The sequence below is a fragment of the Heloderma suspectum genome, chromosome 12 (genome assembly GCF_057233095.1).
Source record: "Heloderma suspectum isolate Gila_16-S chromosome 12, 16-S_ref, whole genome shotgun sequence".
Lineage (NCBI taxonomy): Eukaryota > Metazoa > Chordata > Lepidosauria > Squamata > Helodermatidae > Heloderma > Heloderma suspectum.
Window position 1 is genome coordinate 17,398,372 of NC_139469.1, and position 16,589 is coordinate 17,414,960.

The 16,589-nt window shown below is 45.2% G+C and overlaps 1 protein-coding gene across 3 annotated transcripts in view; it reads right to left on the minus strand.

Annotated features, from left to right (window-relative positions):
• Window positions 1-16,573, minus strand: part of TMC5 (transmembrane channel like 5) — a 65,040-nt gene extending 48,467 nt beyond the window's left edge. For 2 of the 3 annotated variants that reach the window (XM_084818595.1, XM_084818593.1), the window contains exon 1: window positions 1,402-1,498. The gene's annotated coding sequence lies outside the window, so the exon portion shown is untranslated. Of the gene's footprint in view, window positions 1-1,401; window positions 1,499-16,213 lie in introns of those variants that run through there. The other variant, XM_084818594.1, reaches the window with a different exon arrangement.
• Between the last annotated feature and the right edge of the window lie 16 nt (window positions 16,574-16,589).

Genomic DNA, 16,589 nt, shown 5'->3' on the forward strand with positions numbered 1-16,589 from the left:
ACTCCACCAGATACATAAAACATTTTATAGTTCACCAATACAGCAAAACACCCCTTTTAAAAAAAAACAAAAAAACCTGCACAGTAAAAGCAAACCCTGCATTTATATATGCAATTCTGAATTAACATTTTAACAAGATGAGTTTAACATTTTGTGAACCGCCCAGAGAGCTTCGGCTCTTCGGCTATTGGGCAGTATAGAAATGAAATAAATAAAACATTTGAAAATGCGGAGGGAGAATCAACTGGCACCTCCTAGCCTTTTCAGGTTACACCAAATGCACAGAAAATCCACTGAAAAACATACTGTGAGTTCTTTGGCAGCCAGGAATTGCTTTTGGATATACCTATCTGGCTCTACAACTCCACTGACATTAGAAATCATTAATCAGCTTTCCTTAGATCTTTTCCCCTGATCAGCCCCAGTATACTGCTTTCACTTCCTTATTGGTGAAACTCCAAAGGTGACTTGTTTATTATTATGAACTCTATAAAAAGCCTTCAGTGGACAAAAAGAAAATCAGGAATACAAAGGAACCCTCACAGTTTTGTTACTACAATCCCAAGATGCCAGTATTTCCCCAAATGGGGCTGTTGATCTTGTTTTGAGAGAGTTTGTAGAGCAGTTAGAGCAGCCTTCACCAACCTGGCACACTGCAGATGTGTTGGACTATGACTCCCATGGTTGAGGATGGTGGAAGTTGTAGTCCAACACATCTGGAGGGTGCCGAGCGGATGGGGAAGGCTCGGTTCAGATGCTGGACTAGGACCCGGGACACAAGGCCCGGGACACTTTCTTAGGCTATCTCACAGGATGGGAGAATAAAATGGAGGGGAGGGGGGAGAAGAACCATAATTGCCAGTCAAAGCTATATGGAGGAAGGACAGGATACAAGTGTAATTTAAGCAAATAAATGCAAATAAAATACGTTCTTGGCAGGGAACAGCTCTCAACAGCCCTTCCTCTTCATCACTTGTACCACCCTAGTTTTAGGATGTTTTAGGATTTTACATGGAGACCCTGGAAGTGGGAGTGGGTGAGACGGAGGGTGTACAGGGGAGAGGATACCATAGGGAGAACAGCTGACTCTCTCTCTGTCTGCACAGGAGGTTATTTGGTCACCCCCTCGCTCTCTCCCTCTACATTTGTATACCGCCCATTAGCCACAGCTTTCCGAGTGGTTCACAAAACAAGCCTTAAAACCATAAAATACAACGACATCGTAAAACATAATATAAAAACCGTAAGTTTAAAACGGAATAAAACCCCAAAGTAATATATGGGCAAAGCAAAGAGCTAACGGGAGGGAGGAAAGAAGTTCGATCCGTTTTAAAGTAGCAACCCCGAAACAGACGGACGAGGGTGGTGATGGTGATGATGAACAAAACTAGAGCTTCTTACCGCGCACAACGCTCCGGGCGTAAGTGCCCGCTCTCCACGCCAGGATGTGCAAGCTGGCGGATCCGGCACCGCTTGGAGCGGCGGCTCAGCTCAAGTCATCCCGCTAGGGGCTGGCACAGGATCGCGAGGAGGAGGAGGAGGAAGCAGCCACGTCCCACACCGAACAGACCTGCAGGTGCCGACACTTAAGCCGCCGCCGCCGCCACACCCGGAAACCTACTCCTGGTCCCACAGGGACGCGCCACCGCCAAGCAACGCCTGGTCCGTTCCTGAAACAGAGCCGAGGCAGATACCCGAGAATCGAATTCAAGAACGGGATCGTCTCTGCTAATCACGACAAAGGTTCTCTTCTCCTCCCTTCCCTCTATTCTTACTTCCTCGTTCCCCCGTTTCCTTGAACAGTGATATATGATTTCACTCTCTCTGGGGTATTGGCCTGTTTGCACATAATTGTAGCCGCTTATTCGTTCGTTGCAGCTTGGGCCGCTGCTATTCATCGTGAACGCACGCACTTACGGGGCACGGAAAACAAAGTAAGCCGTGGTGCTAGTCCGTAAGAAACATTTCCAGGGTCCACCGTCTCGAGCAATACCTGAAGTAGGACCAAGCAACTATGCACGCAGTGGTGGGCAAGATCTCCAGATCTCTTCAGCAAGCAAGATGTTACAAAAAGCAGAGGAGGTGGTGGGGGGGAAAAGTCTGACTCCTCTCCCTGCCAGAAGGAACACGCCCTTCCAACAGACCGTTCCCTGGACTGCAGACTCTGGCCTCATCAGGAATATCATGGGGCGGGGCGGGGCGGGGGGCAACCTGGTCCCATACATGGGCCAGAGAAGGAACAGCGGCAGGGACTTTGTTTTGCCTTTTCCTGCCAGAAAAACACACGCATAAGAAATTTGAAACTAAGAATTGGTGCCTGAGTTTTGCTTTTTTCCCTCCTCTCTTCCAATCCCTTTTCCTTTTGTGTCATGTCTTTTAGACTGTAGGCTTGAGGGCAGGGATTGTCTCATTATTAATCTTCGTAAGCCACTTTGAGAGCCTTTTTTTTGCTGAAGAGCTGGTAAAAAATACTGTACATAAATAAGTCATGGACTCCATGGCCAGAGTCTTAAAATTGAATAGAGGAAGAGACACAGAATAAAATGGATTAGACCAACTTTCCCCAACTTGGTGCCCTCCAGATGTGTTGAATTACAATTCCCACCATCCCCACCAATTCCATCTTCCCCAACCTGGCATAGCCCAACACATCTGGAGGACAACTCCCATCATTCCCAGCAGCATGGCCACTAGGGTCTACTAGGTGGTGTGCATGTTTCAGGTTACACCTAGGATGCTTGGGACAAACCAGCACAAAAAGTAGTTACTCCGATTTGTCTCCAACCTTAGGCAAAATACATAGGCAGAGAACAAATGTGAAGAGATGCATAACTGTGTTTATATGAGAGCCAGCATGGTGTAGTGGCTAGAGTGTTGGACTGGGAGCTGGGAGATCCGGATTCTAGTCCCCACTCGGCCATGGAAGCTCACTGGGTGTCTTTGAGCCAGTCACAGACTCTCAGCCCAACCTACCTCACAGGGTTGTTGTTGTGAGGATAAAATGGAGAGGAGGAGGAGGAGAATGTAAGCCGCCTTGGGTTCCTTGCAAGAGGAAAAAAGGCAGGATATAAATGCAATAAATAAATAAAATATATTAGCAAAGCTGGAGATTAATTTACAATAATGCATTAAGGAAAAAAACAAACCGTCAATTGAAGCCAAATTGGGTGGTGTTAGGATGGTTGGTTGGATGGAAAAGGAAACCAGGAAATAGTCAGAATAAAGTCCCATATACACCACGATCAAATTAATTACTTGGATCTTTGCTAATCACAACAAAAGTTCACATGCACACACACGACTCTGGCACACTTCCTCCCTCCCTCCTCCTTTAATAGGTATATTGACTGCTGTGTATTTCACTCCCCTGGGATATTCTCCTATTTGTTTGCACATAACTGTCAAAGCTCAGTTGTTCTTTTCAATCTCGGCTGCTGCTATCAGCCTTGAACACACAGAGAGAAATTGTTTATAATCCATAGATGATATGGGCACTCCTTTTTTATTCAACAAGTCACTGGATCTGCTTTCTGTTATGTTTGCATTCCAGTGTTTCAATTTGTGGTCAAACACCCAAAGAGAATTTAAACAGTGCAATCCTATGCACATCTACTCAGAAGTAAACCCCATTATGCTCACTGGAATTCCCTCCCAGGTTAGGCTGCAACATTTTGCACTCTTACCTGGGAGTAGGTCGCATTGAACTTGATAGGGCTCACTTCTGAATAGATGTGGATAGAACTGCACAGCACACGAGTGGTTTTCAGATAGTTTGTTGGCTGAGGAATCCCTGCAACATGTGCAGATGTCCTGGGGAGCCCCAATCCTCTTTTACTGCCACACACACAAAGTAATGAGCCACATACAAAGTTATGTTATTGTCATACAAAGCCCTAAACGACTTGGGACCAGGATATCTAGAAGACCACCTTCCCTTATATATACCCAGGTGACATCTAAGATCATCAGAGGAGGCCTTGGTGGATGTTCCAAAATGAATGGAATGTTGCCGTGAAATACCCAGACAGTAGGCCTTCTCAGTAGCAGCACCCACCATCTGGAAAACCCTCACACAGTTCCGGAGGCAGAAAACGTGACATCTTTCAAACACCTCCTGAAACGCACTTGTTCACCCAGGCTTTCCCTGGGCTGTAAGTAAATTAATTATGCTGCTCCATTTTACTACTCCTTGATTTTTTTACTGCAGTTGGAAGTGTTTTGTAATGCTGTGTTTTAATGCTGTGTTTTAATGTCGTGTTTTTAATATTGTATTTTAATATTGTGAACTGCTCAGATTTCATTATATTCAGCGGTATATAAATGCCACAAATAAAATAAAAAGACAGTAAAAACTAACAATAAATTGCTGATTTAACTATTACAGCATTCAAAGGCACACATAATTTATTCATTTATTTATAAGGCACAGTCCTATGCATGTTTTTTTTCTGTCTAAGCATGCATAGGATTGCGCCCTAAAGGAATTTATACCCAGCTGTCCCCCTCCAATAAAAGAGTTGCTCAAAGTGGCTCGCAAAATATTTTTAAAAGCATAAAAACCACAACCAGTCATTAAAACACATTTACAACCAGCTACATGCAGCAGCAAATACGGACCAGTGAATAATTATGACTTAGAATATCATCCAAATTGGATAGTTAGAAAATTAAACACTTTCCTAAAAGTAAGTCTGGGAGTCCATTTCCCTTCACCATTTCTAGAGGAGTGTTACTCTGTTGCAGCAAAAACAACACAGAATCTTGTGGCACTTTGAAGACTAACACATGTATTGAAGTATAATGCCATAATAAATTTGTTCATCTTTAAGGTCCCACAAAACTCTTGTCATTTTTTTCAGTGTGAAATTTTAGCTCCGTGAAATGCCTGAGTTGGGAGGTTATAACATTTCACAGAAGTCCTGGGGGAAGGGCTACAGCTCAGTGGTGGAGCACCTGCTTTGCATGCAGATGGCTCCAGTTTCAATTTCCAGCATCTCCAGGTAGGGCTGGCAAAGGCTCCTGGAGAGCCACTGGTAATAGACAGCACTGAGCTAGGTAGACCTATAGTCTGACTTGTTATAAGGCAGCTTCCTGTGTTCCCTCGTGCATTACAGGGCTAGCTACCAAAGGACATTACATTTATTAAGATTCATAGGCAGCCCTGCCCAATCCTTCATGGCAGGTAAACACCAAACAACATTTTGAAGTACTCCTTCCCCCTGCTACCAGCTGCCACTGCTGAGGCCATCAGAAGGAGCAGTAGCAGCAGGCAGGCACCCCTTCATTGTGCCTGGCTCCAGCTGAGAGCACCCCTCCTCCTGCTACCAACTATCACTGCTGAGGACGTCAGAGGGAGAGGAAGCAGCAGCCCTTCCACTGCATCCATGACCTGCTGAACTCTGCAACTAAGAATCTGGTGCCTGAATTTGCTTCTTTCCTCCTCCCTCCCAGTCCCTTTTCCTTTTGTGTCCTGTCTTTTAGATTGTAAACCTGCAGGCAGGGACTGTCTTATTTCTTTGTAAGCCACCTTGGGAGCCTTTTTTTGGCTAAAGGGCAAGGTAAAATGCTGTAAATAAATAAACTGTAGTGTTTAACTGGGGAGGGACGGGGGATAGGAAAGCTGCCAACTGGATGTCTTCTTAGGGTAAGCAACCTGGTCCCCTCCAGATGCTTTGGACTGCAATACCTAAGCACTGGCCAGGCTGACTGGGGCTTATGGAAGTGTAGTCTAAAGCATCTAGAAAGCACCAGGATGCCTCCCCTGTTTCAGATGTAGCTGTCAAAAGTCTCTGGAAGAATTAATTGCTTTGTTGAGCGTGTGTTTGTATGCTTGTGTTTTGTTTTAAAGTATAACTTTAGTTAGACTTGGAAGAAATGTCAACCTGTAGTTTGGGACAGTCAGTATGGAACATGTGGATCTTTGCTTGAGTGCGATACTTAAAAATGTCCCAAGCATAATGACACTGGAGGTTTACTTGGGCAGTTTGCCATCTGGCTAAGAGCTATTCCAAGCTTCTGCTGATAGGCTATATAAACAGATACATGGGAAGCCCTTTCTTGCTGAATCTGTTGCATTCATGCCATTATCTTTTCAGAGAGCCAACATGAAGAATTAGACATTATCCATCTATCCTAGGGGGCTGGGGGGAAACGTCATTTGGATGCTTTATTGTTTAATATAGTTTGCTGAACAACTGTTAACTCAGCCATATGAAGGAGAAGCTGTTTCTTGCTCTGAAACAAGCCAAACCACTGAGACCAAAACTGGAATGGCACTGAAACTTGTAACTGGAGAAAACAATGAGAAACAAATGCTTCTCAAAATAATGTATGTATTTAAAAGATAAATAATTATGTATTTAAAAAATCTGTATCCCACCTTTCTATCAGTTTTGATCTTCAAGATGGCTAACAACAAATGTGATAAAATCCCTATAAAACAAAATACAAAATGGACCAAAGATAAAAGGAAACAGCCCCCATCATCATAGTGTAGTGGCTAGAGCAACCTTCCCCAACTCAGCCTCCTCCATATGGTTGGGCTACAACTCCCATCATCCCCAGCCAGCCTGAGTTAGGGTGTTGGACCAGGTTGAAATTCCCAGTCAGCCATAAAGTTCACTCAGTGATCTTGGGCCAGATGCTATCTTTCAGCATAACCTACCTCACAAGATTGTTGTAAGGATAAAATGGAGGCGGGGGGGAGACAATATACCACACCTGCCTTAGCCTCTTTAATGGAATAGTGGGATTTAAATGTACTAAATAATAGTACCATAACAAGTAACTTCCTGCGGAGGTTTGCGCAGGCAGCCTCTGGAAAGTCTCTTGGTAGCTTCCATCTTGACAATCCTTCTAAACCCCATCAGCTTCAGGACTGAACCAACATGTTATTTCCAAGGGAATTTTGAAAATAGGTGCTGTTCTGCTGACGTAGAAAACCACAGGTGGAAGCAGCTGCCAAGTCTATTTTCTCATCCATGTGCAATTTGTTACCAAAAGCATTTATTGTATTAGTCACAGTACGTCAGTTGTCAGCATTCCTTGCTGCAGGGAACACATAATGCGTGCTTTATTGTTGTAAAGTCAGTTCCTAGAAACTAGGGCTTTTCCTAATAATAGATGTATAACACTGCACATTCAGTCCGAAACAATCCAAAAAAATCCTTACTGTAGTAATTAAGACAGCACAAGAGGGAAATCGGCTGATCAGATATAAAGGTTTCCATACCTGTGTTGTTGTAGTTTTTTGTCACCATCATAAAGATTTACAAGCAAATCTCATTCTACAGTTTGCTCCCCTTACCCCTTCCTATCAGCTGAACCAAAAACAAATGAACTGATAGCAAATATTATCAGGGGAATCAGGGCCATTCCACAAGCCCTCCTGAAAGGCTACTTAATTTTTTCCTCTTTCCATCCCTTTTTCCTTGTGTGTTGTGTTAGATTGTAAACCTGTGGGCAGGAACTGTCTCACTTTACTGATCACACGTAAGCCACTCTGGGAGGCTTTTTGGCTGAGAAGTGGCATGAAAATACTTTCAGTCAATCAATATCTTGTGGCACTGTAAAGACTAACACACAGTTTTTCATGTGGTAGAAGCTTATGTGACATTACATCTATCACTAAGATGCCACAAAACTTTTATTTTGCACTTACTGTAACAGACACATTTATCCCTCTGGGACAAATTGAGTCATTTATTAAATTTTTAATAAATTAATTTCAAACTCCCATTTTATCCTTGTACCAACCCCATGAGGTTGGCTAGACTGAGAGAGAGTGAATGGCCCAGGATCACCCAGTGAACTCAGTGTATCCAGTCCTAGTCCAACACTCAGACCACTCCACCACTCTGGCTTTCACACGGCAACCTGTGGAAATCCTTCACTCCACCTGTTTCAGAACATCAGGAGCACTGCAGAGAGTGGCAACCAGGTATAGTCTATTGCTGCTCAACAAGGTGGTGCCCTCCATCCCCAATTCCATGTACAGAAGCTGACCATACTGACAACTGAATCTTACTTCAATACTGGTGATAAGACACCATCAGTGGTGTAGTGGTAAATTTTGGTGTGCAAGCACTCATCATGACAGTCATTGTAGCCATATCCCCAAGGTGAGTCCAAAAATTCAAGCAGCTATGTTGATCCATATCAACAAACCAGCTCTAGCAGTTCCATCTCCACAGGGAGCAGGTGCTATGCGAAACAGATGGGTTTTAATTGCCCATTCAAGACCAAGCCACTGTAAAATACTTTGCATTACAATAAAGTACAATATATTGTTGTTGGGAAAATTCATCCCCCGGCCCCCCCTCACAGCTACTGTGAGAACTGCAGTTAAGGTCAGAGGGAATAAGGAATTCTGAGGGAGGTGGAAGATGATCTCAGTATCTCTGCTAAAAAGTGCCAATGCTGCGTCCCTGTAAGCCCTGCCTTCACTACACTACTGGACAGAATCCTGTAGCACACTTGAGTGCAACAGTCTAGCTTAGAGGGCGCAGTGTAGAGCCATCACACACAGCTCTGTCCTCCAAGACCTTGCTGCCACTCACTCGCTGTCACTCTCTCAGTGCTCTGCCTGGCGCCTTCTCACTGCCCATTTAAAAGTTACAATGTGGAAGCGGCTGCACCAGCACATATCCCAGAGCAGATCAACCGTGTGCATGCGTGCTGAACAGGCTGGCCTGGCTGCTTCTCTTGCCTGTTGACTCGGTCAAGTGTCTTTCCCAAAGGCACTGTGGTCGAGTTGGGAGATGGCAACTAAGCCAGTCAGCCAGCCTAGCCCAGCAACAAGCAAGAATCACCATTGTCAGGGCACCAGCACAGAAGGATGAAGACGGCTGGAGCAGGGTTCAGGGGGAACTGTGGGAGGGGATGCCTCTTCCTCCACGCCTTAACATCCACTGGCTCCGGAGGCCACATAATTCTGCCTAATAGTACCACCACCAGCCCCCATCCCATCCATTTGTTGTTGTTGCTGTTGCTCTGAAAGAATTTACTCATACAATGTGGTGAGATGCCTCTCCCCGCACAAAGTCTTCCCACCCTTTTAAGATCCACTAGAGAAGCTCTGCTTAAAACTCCCCTTGCAATGGTGGTACTATCTACTGGGTTAAATGTAAGGAATTTTGTCTTTTTGAAACTATTTCCCCAGAGAAGCCAACAAATGCCTAATCTTACAAGCTTTCAGAAAACGTGTTTAAAAACAAAACAAAAACTCACTAGTGTGGTATAGCACTTCTAGTGCAGAGCCTATATCAGGAAAAATACATTAAAATTTCTGTTCACTAATAAACCTAACTGGGTGACCAGGTGTGGGTGATCTTTTTGCACCAGGGGCCCACATGTGGTAGTGGGCAGGCAGCGACCATATGCTAGTGGGTTTGGCTAGTCCAGCATCCTCCTTGTCCCCCTTTCACACTTACACACGTACATTCACGCATACACTCTCATTCAAAGACATAAACGCACACATACAGCCTTTCCACCCTGCCTCTCTCTCCCCCACACAGGCAGACCCAATGGGGGCAGGATCACTGAGGGAGTGGAGTTAAATCCTCTCCTCCCCCCAACAATACCAATGCGACCCAAAGCACTGTTCTCAGTGATCTTAGTTCCATGGGGATCATGGTGAGTTTGTGAGGTTAAAGCCTCCCCTCCCCCAGCAATCCCCATGCAGCCCCAAACTGATGGCTGATCAGAAGGGGGGGTGAGTTCGGTGGGTGGGCTCAGCAGGCTACATGTTGCCCATGGGGCTGCCCACTTGTGCCTAAGATCAATCACTATTTCTCAGCCTAACCTACCCCACTGGGTTGTGGTGAGGATACAGGGAGGTAAAGGGAAGGAGCCCATGTATGCTGCATTGCCCTTCTTTTGGAGGAAGGGTGAGATAAAAAGGAAATTGATAATGTAATCTAATATTTCAACAAAGAGAATTATGGCAATTTAAAGACTGGATGATTTATTGTGGCAAAAGAGCCTGCCTTGGATTAGAGCCCACTTCATCAAATGTAGCGTTATCCTACAAACTATATTTAACTACACAACTATTATTAATAATCAATGTACAAACATAATTATTGTTAATAACAAGCCACAAAATGTATGTTATCCTTTTATTACTAGTAGTAATGGGATCTTTATCGCTTTTCATTCTGTAAATAACATGCTGGGTTTTGAAGAGGCAGAGGAACTAGAGATCAAATAACCAACATTCGCTGGAGCACGGAGAAAGCAAGAGAATTCCAGAAAAACGTCTATTTCTGCTTCATTGACTACGCTAAAGCCTTTGATTGTGTGGATCACAACAAACTGTGGCAAATTCTTAAAGAGATGGGAGTACCAGACCACCTCACCTGTCTCCTGAGAAACCTGTACGAGGGTCAAGAAGCAACAGTAAGAACCGGACATGGAACAACCGATTGGTTCAAAATTGGGAAAAGAGTACGACAAGGCTGCATATTGTCACCCTGCTTATTTAACTTATATGCAGAGTACATCATGAGAAACGCCGGGCTGGATGAATCACAGGTTGGAATTAAGATTGCCGGGAGAAATATCAACAACCACAGGTAAGCAGACGATACCACCCTAATGGCAGAAAGTGAAGAGGATCTAAAGAGCCTCTTGTTGAGGGTGAAAGAAGAGAGTGCAAAAGCTGGTTTGAAACTCAGCCTTAAAAAAACAAAGATCATGGCATCTGGCCCCATCACTTCCTGGCATATAGAAGGGGAAGAAATGGAAGCAGTGACAGATTTTATTTTCTTGGGAAAAGACCCAGATGCTGGGAAAGATTGAAGGCAAAAGGAGAAGGGGACGGCAGAGGATGAGATGGTTAGATAGCATCCCCAATGCAATGAACATAAACTTGAGCACACTCCGGGAGAGAGTGGAGGACAGGAAGGCCTGGCGTGCTATGGTCCATGGGGTCAGGAAGGGTCGGACACGACTTATCAACTGAACAACAACAAACTTCATAATAAAAGTCACCCAAATGTATTATTATTACATTACTAGATTTTTTTAACATAAACACCTGGAACATATGAATAATACACTTATTATGTTGTTGTTCAGTCATTCAGTCGTGTCCGACTCTTCGTGACTCCATGGACCATAGCACGCCAGGCCTTCCTGTCCTGCGCACTCTCCCGGAGTGTGCTCAGGTTCATATTCATTGCATCGGTGATGCTATCTAGCCATCTCATCCTCTGCCGTCCCCTTCTCCTTTTGCCTTCAGTCTTTCCCAGCATCAGGGTCTTTTCCAGAGAGTTTTCTCTTCGCATTAGGTGGCCAAAATATTTGACCTTCAGCTTCAGTATCTGTCCTTCCAATGAGCACTCAGGGTTGATTTCCTTTAGGATGGACTGATTTGATCTCCTTGCAGTCCAGGGGACTCGTAAGAGTCTTCTCCAGCACCACAGTTCGAAAGCATCAATTCTTCGGCGCTCAGCCTTCCTTATAGTCTAGCTCTCACAGCCATACATTACTACTGGGAAAACCATAGCTTTGATTATGTGGACCTTTCTTGGCAAGGTGATGTCTCTGCTTCTTACTATGCTGTCTAGGTTTGCCATAGCTTTCCTCCCAAGGAGCAAGCGTCTTTTAATTTCATGGCTACAGTCACCGTCTGCGGTGATCTTGGACCCCAAGAAAGTAAAATCTGTCACTGCTTCCATTTCTTCCCCTTCTATATGCCAGGAAGTGATGGGGCCAGATGCCATGATCTTCATTTTTTTAATGTTGAGTTTCAAACCAGCTTTTGCACTCTCCTCTTTCACCCTCAACAAGAGGCTCTTTAGATCCTCTTCACTTTCTGCCATTAGGGTGGTATCGTCTGCATATCGGAGGTTGTTGATAATTCTCCCAGCAATCTTAATTCCGACCTCTGATTCATCCAACCCGGCATTTCTCATGATGTACTCTGCATATAAGTTAAATAAGCAGGGTGACAATATGCAGCCTTGTCGTACTCCTTTCCCAATTTTGAACCACTCGGTTGTTCCATGTCCGGTTCTTACTGTTGCTTCTTGACCCTCGTACAGGTTTCTCAGGAGACAGGTGAGGTGGTCTGGTACTCCCATCACTTTAAGAATTTGCCACAGTTTGTTGTGATCCACACAATCAAAGGCTTTAGCGTAGTCAATGAAGCAGAAATAGACGTTTTTCTGGAATTCTCTTGCTTTCTCCATGATGCAGCGAATGTTGGCGATTTGATCTCTAGTTCCTCTGCCTCTTCTAAACCCAGCTTGTACTTCCGGTAGTTCTCGGTTCGCATACTGCTGAAGCCTAGCTTGTAGGATTTTGAGCATCACCTTGCTGGCATGTGAAATGAGCGCAATTGTGCGGTAGTTTGAACACTCTTTGGCGTTGCCCTTCTTTGGAATTGGAATGTAAACTGACCTTTTCCAGTCTTGCGGCCATTGCTGAGTGTTCCAAATTTGTTGGCATATTGAATGCAGCACTTTAACAGCATCATCTTTTAGGATTTTAAATAGCTCAGCTGGAAGACTGTCATCTCCGCTAGCTTTGTTACTAATGCTTCCTAAGGCCCACTTGACTTCACTCTCGAGGATGTCCGGCCCAAGTTCAGTGACCACACTATCATGGCTATCAAGGACATTACTATCATGGTTATCAAGGACATTAAGATCTTTCCTGTATAGTTCTTCTGTGTATTCTTTCCACCTCTTCTTAATCTCATCTGCTTCTGTGAGGTCCCTGCCTTCTTTGTCCTTTATCATGCCCGTCTTTGCACAAAACGTTCCCTTGAGATCTTCAATTTTCTTGAAGAGATCTCTAGTCTTTCCCATTCTGTTGTTTTCCTCGATTTCCTTGCATTGTTAATTTAAGAAGGCCTTCTTGTCTCTCCTTGCTATTCTCTGGAACTCTGCATTCAGTTGGGTATATCTTCCCCTTTCTCCCTTGCTTTTCGCTTCCCTTCTTTCCTCAGCTACTTGTAAAGCCTCATCAGACAGCCACTTGGCTTTCTTGCATTTCTTTTTCTTTGGGATGGATTGAGTTGCTGCCTCCTGAACAATATTACGGACCTCCGTCCATAGTTCCTCAGGCACTCTGTCTATCAGCTCTAATCCCTTCAATCTATTCCTCACCTCCACTGTATATTCATAAGGGATATGATTTAGGTCATACCTGAATGGTTTAGTGGTTTTCCCTACGTTCTTCAATTTCAGCCGAAATTTTGCTAGAAGCAGCTCATGATCTGAGCCACAGTCAGCTCCAGGTCTTGTTTTGACTGACTGTATGGAGCTTCTCCATCTTTGGCTGCAAAGGACATAATCAATCTGATTTCGATATTGACCATCTGGTGATGTCCATGTGTAGAGTCGTCTCTTGTGCTGTTGGAAAAGAGTGTTTGCTATGATCAGCGTGTTCTCTTGGCAAAACTCTATTAGCTTTTGTCCTGCTTCATTTTGTACACCAAGGCCATGCCTGCCTGTTATCCCGGTGATTTCTTGACTTCCTACTTTAGCATTCCAGTCCCCTATGATGAAGAGGACATCTTTTTTTGGTGTTAGTTCTAGAAGGTGTTGTAGGTCTTCATAGAACCGATCAACCTCAGCTTCTTCGGCATCAGTGGTTGGGGCATAGACTTGAATTACTGTGATGTTGAATGGTTTGCCTTGGATTCGTACTGAGATCATTCTATCATTTTTAAGATTGTACCCCAGTACTGCTTTTCCCACCCTTTTGTTGACTATGAGTGCTACTCCATTTCTTCTAAGGGATTCTTGGCCACAATAGTAGATATGATGGTCACCTGAATTAAATTCGCCCATTCCTGTCCATTTTAGTTCGCTGATTCCCAAGATGTCGATGTTCAATCTTGCCATCTCATGTCTGACCACCTCCAGCTTACCTTGATTCATTGATCTAACATTCCAGGTTCCTAAACAATATTGTTCTTTACAGCATCAGATTTTCTTTTCACCACCAGACACATCCACAGCTGACTGTCCTTTCGGCTTTGGCCCAGCCGCTTCACTCTTTCTGGCGCTACTTGGAAATACCCTCTGCTCTTCCCCAGTAGTATATTGGACACCTTCCGACCTGAGGGGCTCATCTTCCGGCGTCATCTCTTTTAGCCTTGTGATACGTTCCATGGGGTTTTCTTGGCAAGAATACTGGAGTGGGTTGCCATTTCCTTCTCCAGTGGACCACATTTTGTCAGAACTCTCTGCCATGACCTGTCCGTCTTGGGTGGCCCTGCACGGCATAGCTTATGGCTTCACTGAGTTACGCAAGCCCCTTCGCCACAACAAGGCAGTGATCCATGAAGGGGTACACTTATTATACATAACAATAATTACATCTTGACCACCTCCAGGTTTACAAAACATTTTGCAGTTTTTCTTATCCTTGTATACTGTCTTCGAAAAAGAGGTGCTCAAAGCAAGTTTGTATCATTTTTATCTTTGTTATTATTGTTTGGCTTTTATGGCCGGAAGTCTCCTTGAACATTTTCTGAACTGAAAGATGGGGTAGAAGTGTATTCGGCAAATAAAGTCACTCCCTCAGCCTTACAGAGTCAGCCATAAGAACGAAGCACCGAAAGCCGTTTTGTAGAATAAAAAGCATTCAAGATACAATTATTATTGACAACAAACATTACCATATGCTCATAGTGTCATCGTTTTTATCGCTTTTAATAGTTTAACTGTTTTATGTATTTTATTGTTGTAAGCCCCCTTGGGAGGACTTCTGCCCTGAAAGGCAGCCAAGGGATGTATGTATGTATGAATGAATGAATAAAGTGTGTGTGTGTGTGTGTAAATCTCTTTTCTGGGTAGATATGTATGGGAATGTGCTGTATTTTAGCTATATCTTTATTAACAACATAGGGACAAAACATATTCTTAATATTACTAGTACACATATTATTCATAACAACGGTATTTTGAACACTGTCCATTCCTGGAAAAGCTCAGTCCTGTGTTGTCTCACCCCCCCACCCCTAAAATGGGCCCTCAAGGCAATATTTTATCACGACTATCTTTGTTATTATTGTTTGGTGTCGATGGCTCAAAGCAGCCCTGACAATTCTCTGGACGAAACGGTGGAGATGAATATTTTATTATTATTCATTAACGTTATTTCTACTTTAAAGGGCTAACGGCTGAGGTTACATAAAGCTACAAACTGAAGCTTTTGTTGTTGTTCAGTCGTGTCCGACTCTTTGTGACCCCACGGACCACAGCACGCCAGGCCTTCCTGTCCTGCGCTCTCTCCCGGAGCGTGCTCAAGTCCATACTCATTGCATCGGTGATGCTATCCAGCCATCTCATCCTCTGCCGACCCCTTCTCCTTTTGCCTTCAATCTTTCCCAGCATCAGGGTCTTTTCCAGGGAGTTTTCTCTTCGCATTAGGTGGCCAAAATATTTGAGCTTCAGCTTTGGCATCTGTCCTTCCAATGAGCACTCAGGGTTGATTTCCTTTAGGATGGACTGATTTGACCTCCTTGCAGTCCAGGGGTCTCTTAAGAGTCTTCTCCAGCACCACAGTTCGAAAGCATCAATTCTTCGGCGCTCAGCCTTCCTTATAGCCCAGCTCTCACAGCCATACATTGTTGTTCAGTCGTTCAGTCGTGCCCGACTCTTCGTGACCCCATGGACCATAGCACGCCAGGCCTTCCTGTCCTGCGCTCTCTCCCGGAGCGTGCTCAAGTCCATATTCATTGCATCAGTGATGCTATCCAGCCATCTCATCCTCTGCCGTCCCCTTCTCCTTTGGCCTTCAGTCTTTCCCAGCATCAGGGTCTTTTCCAGTGACTTTTCCCTTCGCATTAGGTGGCCAAAATATTTGAGCCTCAGCTTCAGCATCTGTCCTTCCAACGAGCACTCAGGCCAGGGTGGATTTCCTTTGGGATGGACTGATCTGACCTCCTTGCAGTCCAGGGGACTCGTAAGAGTCTTCTAAAAACAGCAGTGTTGTTCATGGAACGAAAAGCGATAAAGATCCCCTTACTAGCAGCGATAAAAGGATAACGCACGTCTTTGTGGCTTGTTATGAACAGTCATTATGCTCGCGCACTCGCACAAACGGCAGAATGGGCGCGTCTTCGCCGCTTTTCCTTCTGTAGAGCGAAAAGCGGCGAAGATGCGCTCGTTCTTTACTTTCGTGGTAACTCCTGTGAGAACGCGAGGGACTTGAAACGCTCCCTGGGCGGAACGGCGGAGTAAAAACGTACCCGGCGACCGCCGTTTGCTCGCTCGCCCGACGACTGAGGCGACGGCTCAGGAAAACAATGATGGGCGCAACGACGGGAGCCCTGAGGTGTTTTGCGCCGTGAGAACTCGCGGCCGAGCGCGCCCCGGCCGACGCCTTTCCCTCGGTGCTCGTTCCTCGAGTCGTTACCAATAAAAACGAGCCGGCTCCGCGCGCGGGAGGCCAGCGCCTTCCCCCGAGCGGGCGCGCAGGGCGGGTCTGAGGGGGCGCCGAGGCGCTGCCCGCCGGCCGCCGCGCATCCGGCCCGGTTCAGGCGCCGAGGCCGCCCCGCCGGCTGCCATTGGCTCCCCGAGAGGGCCGGAAGCCAGCGCAGGGCCGGGCCGCGGCGGCGGCTCCTC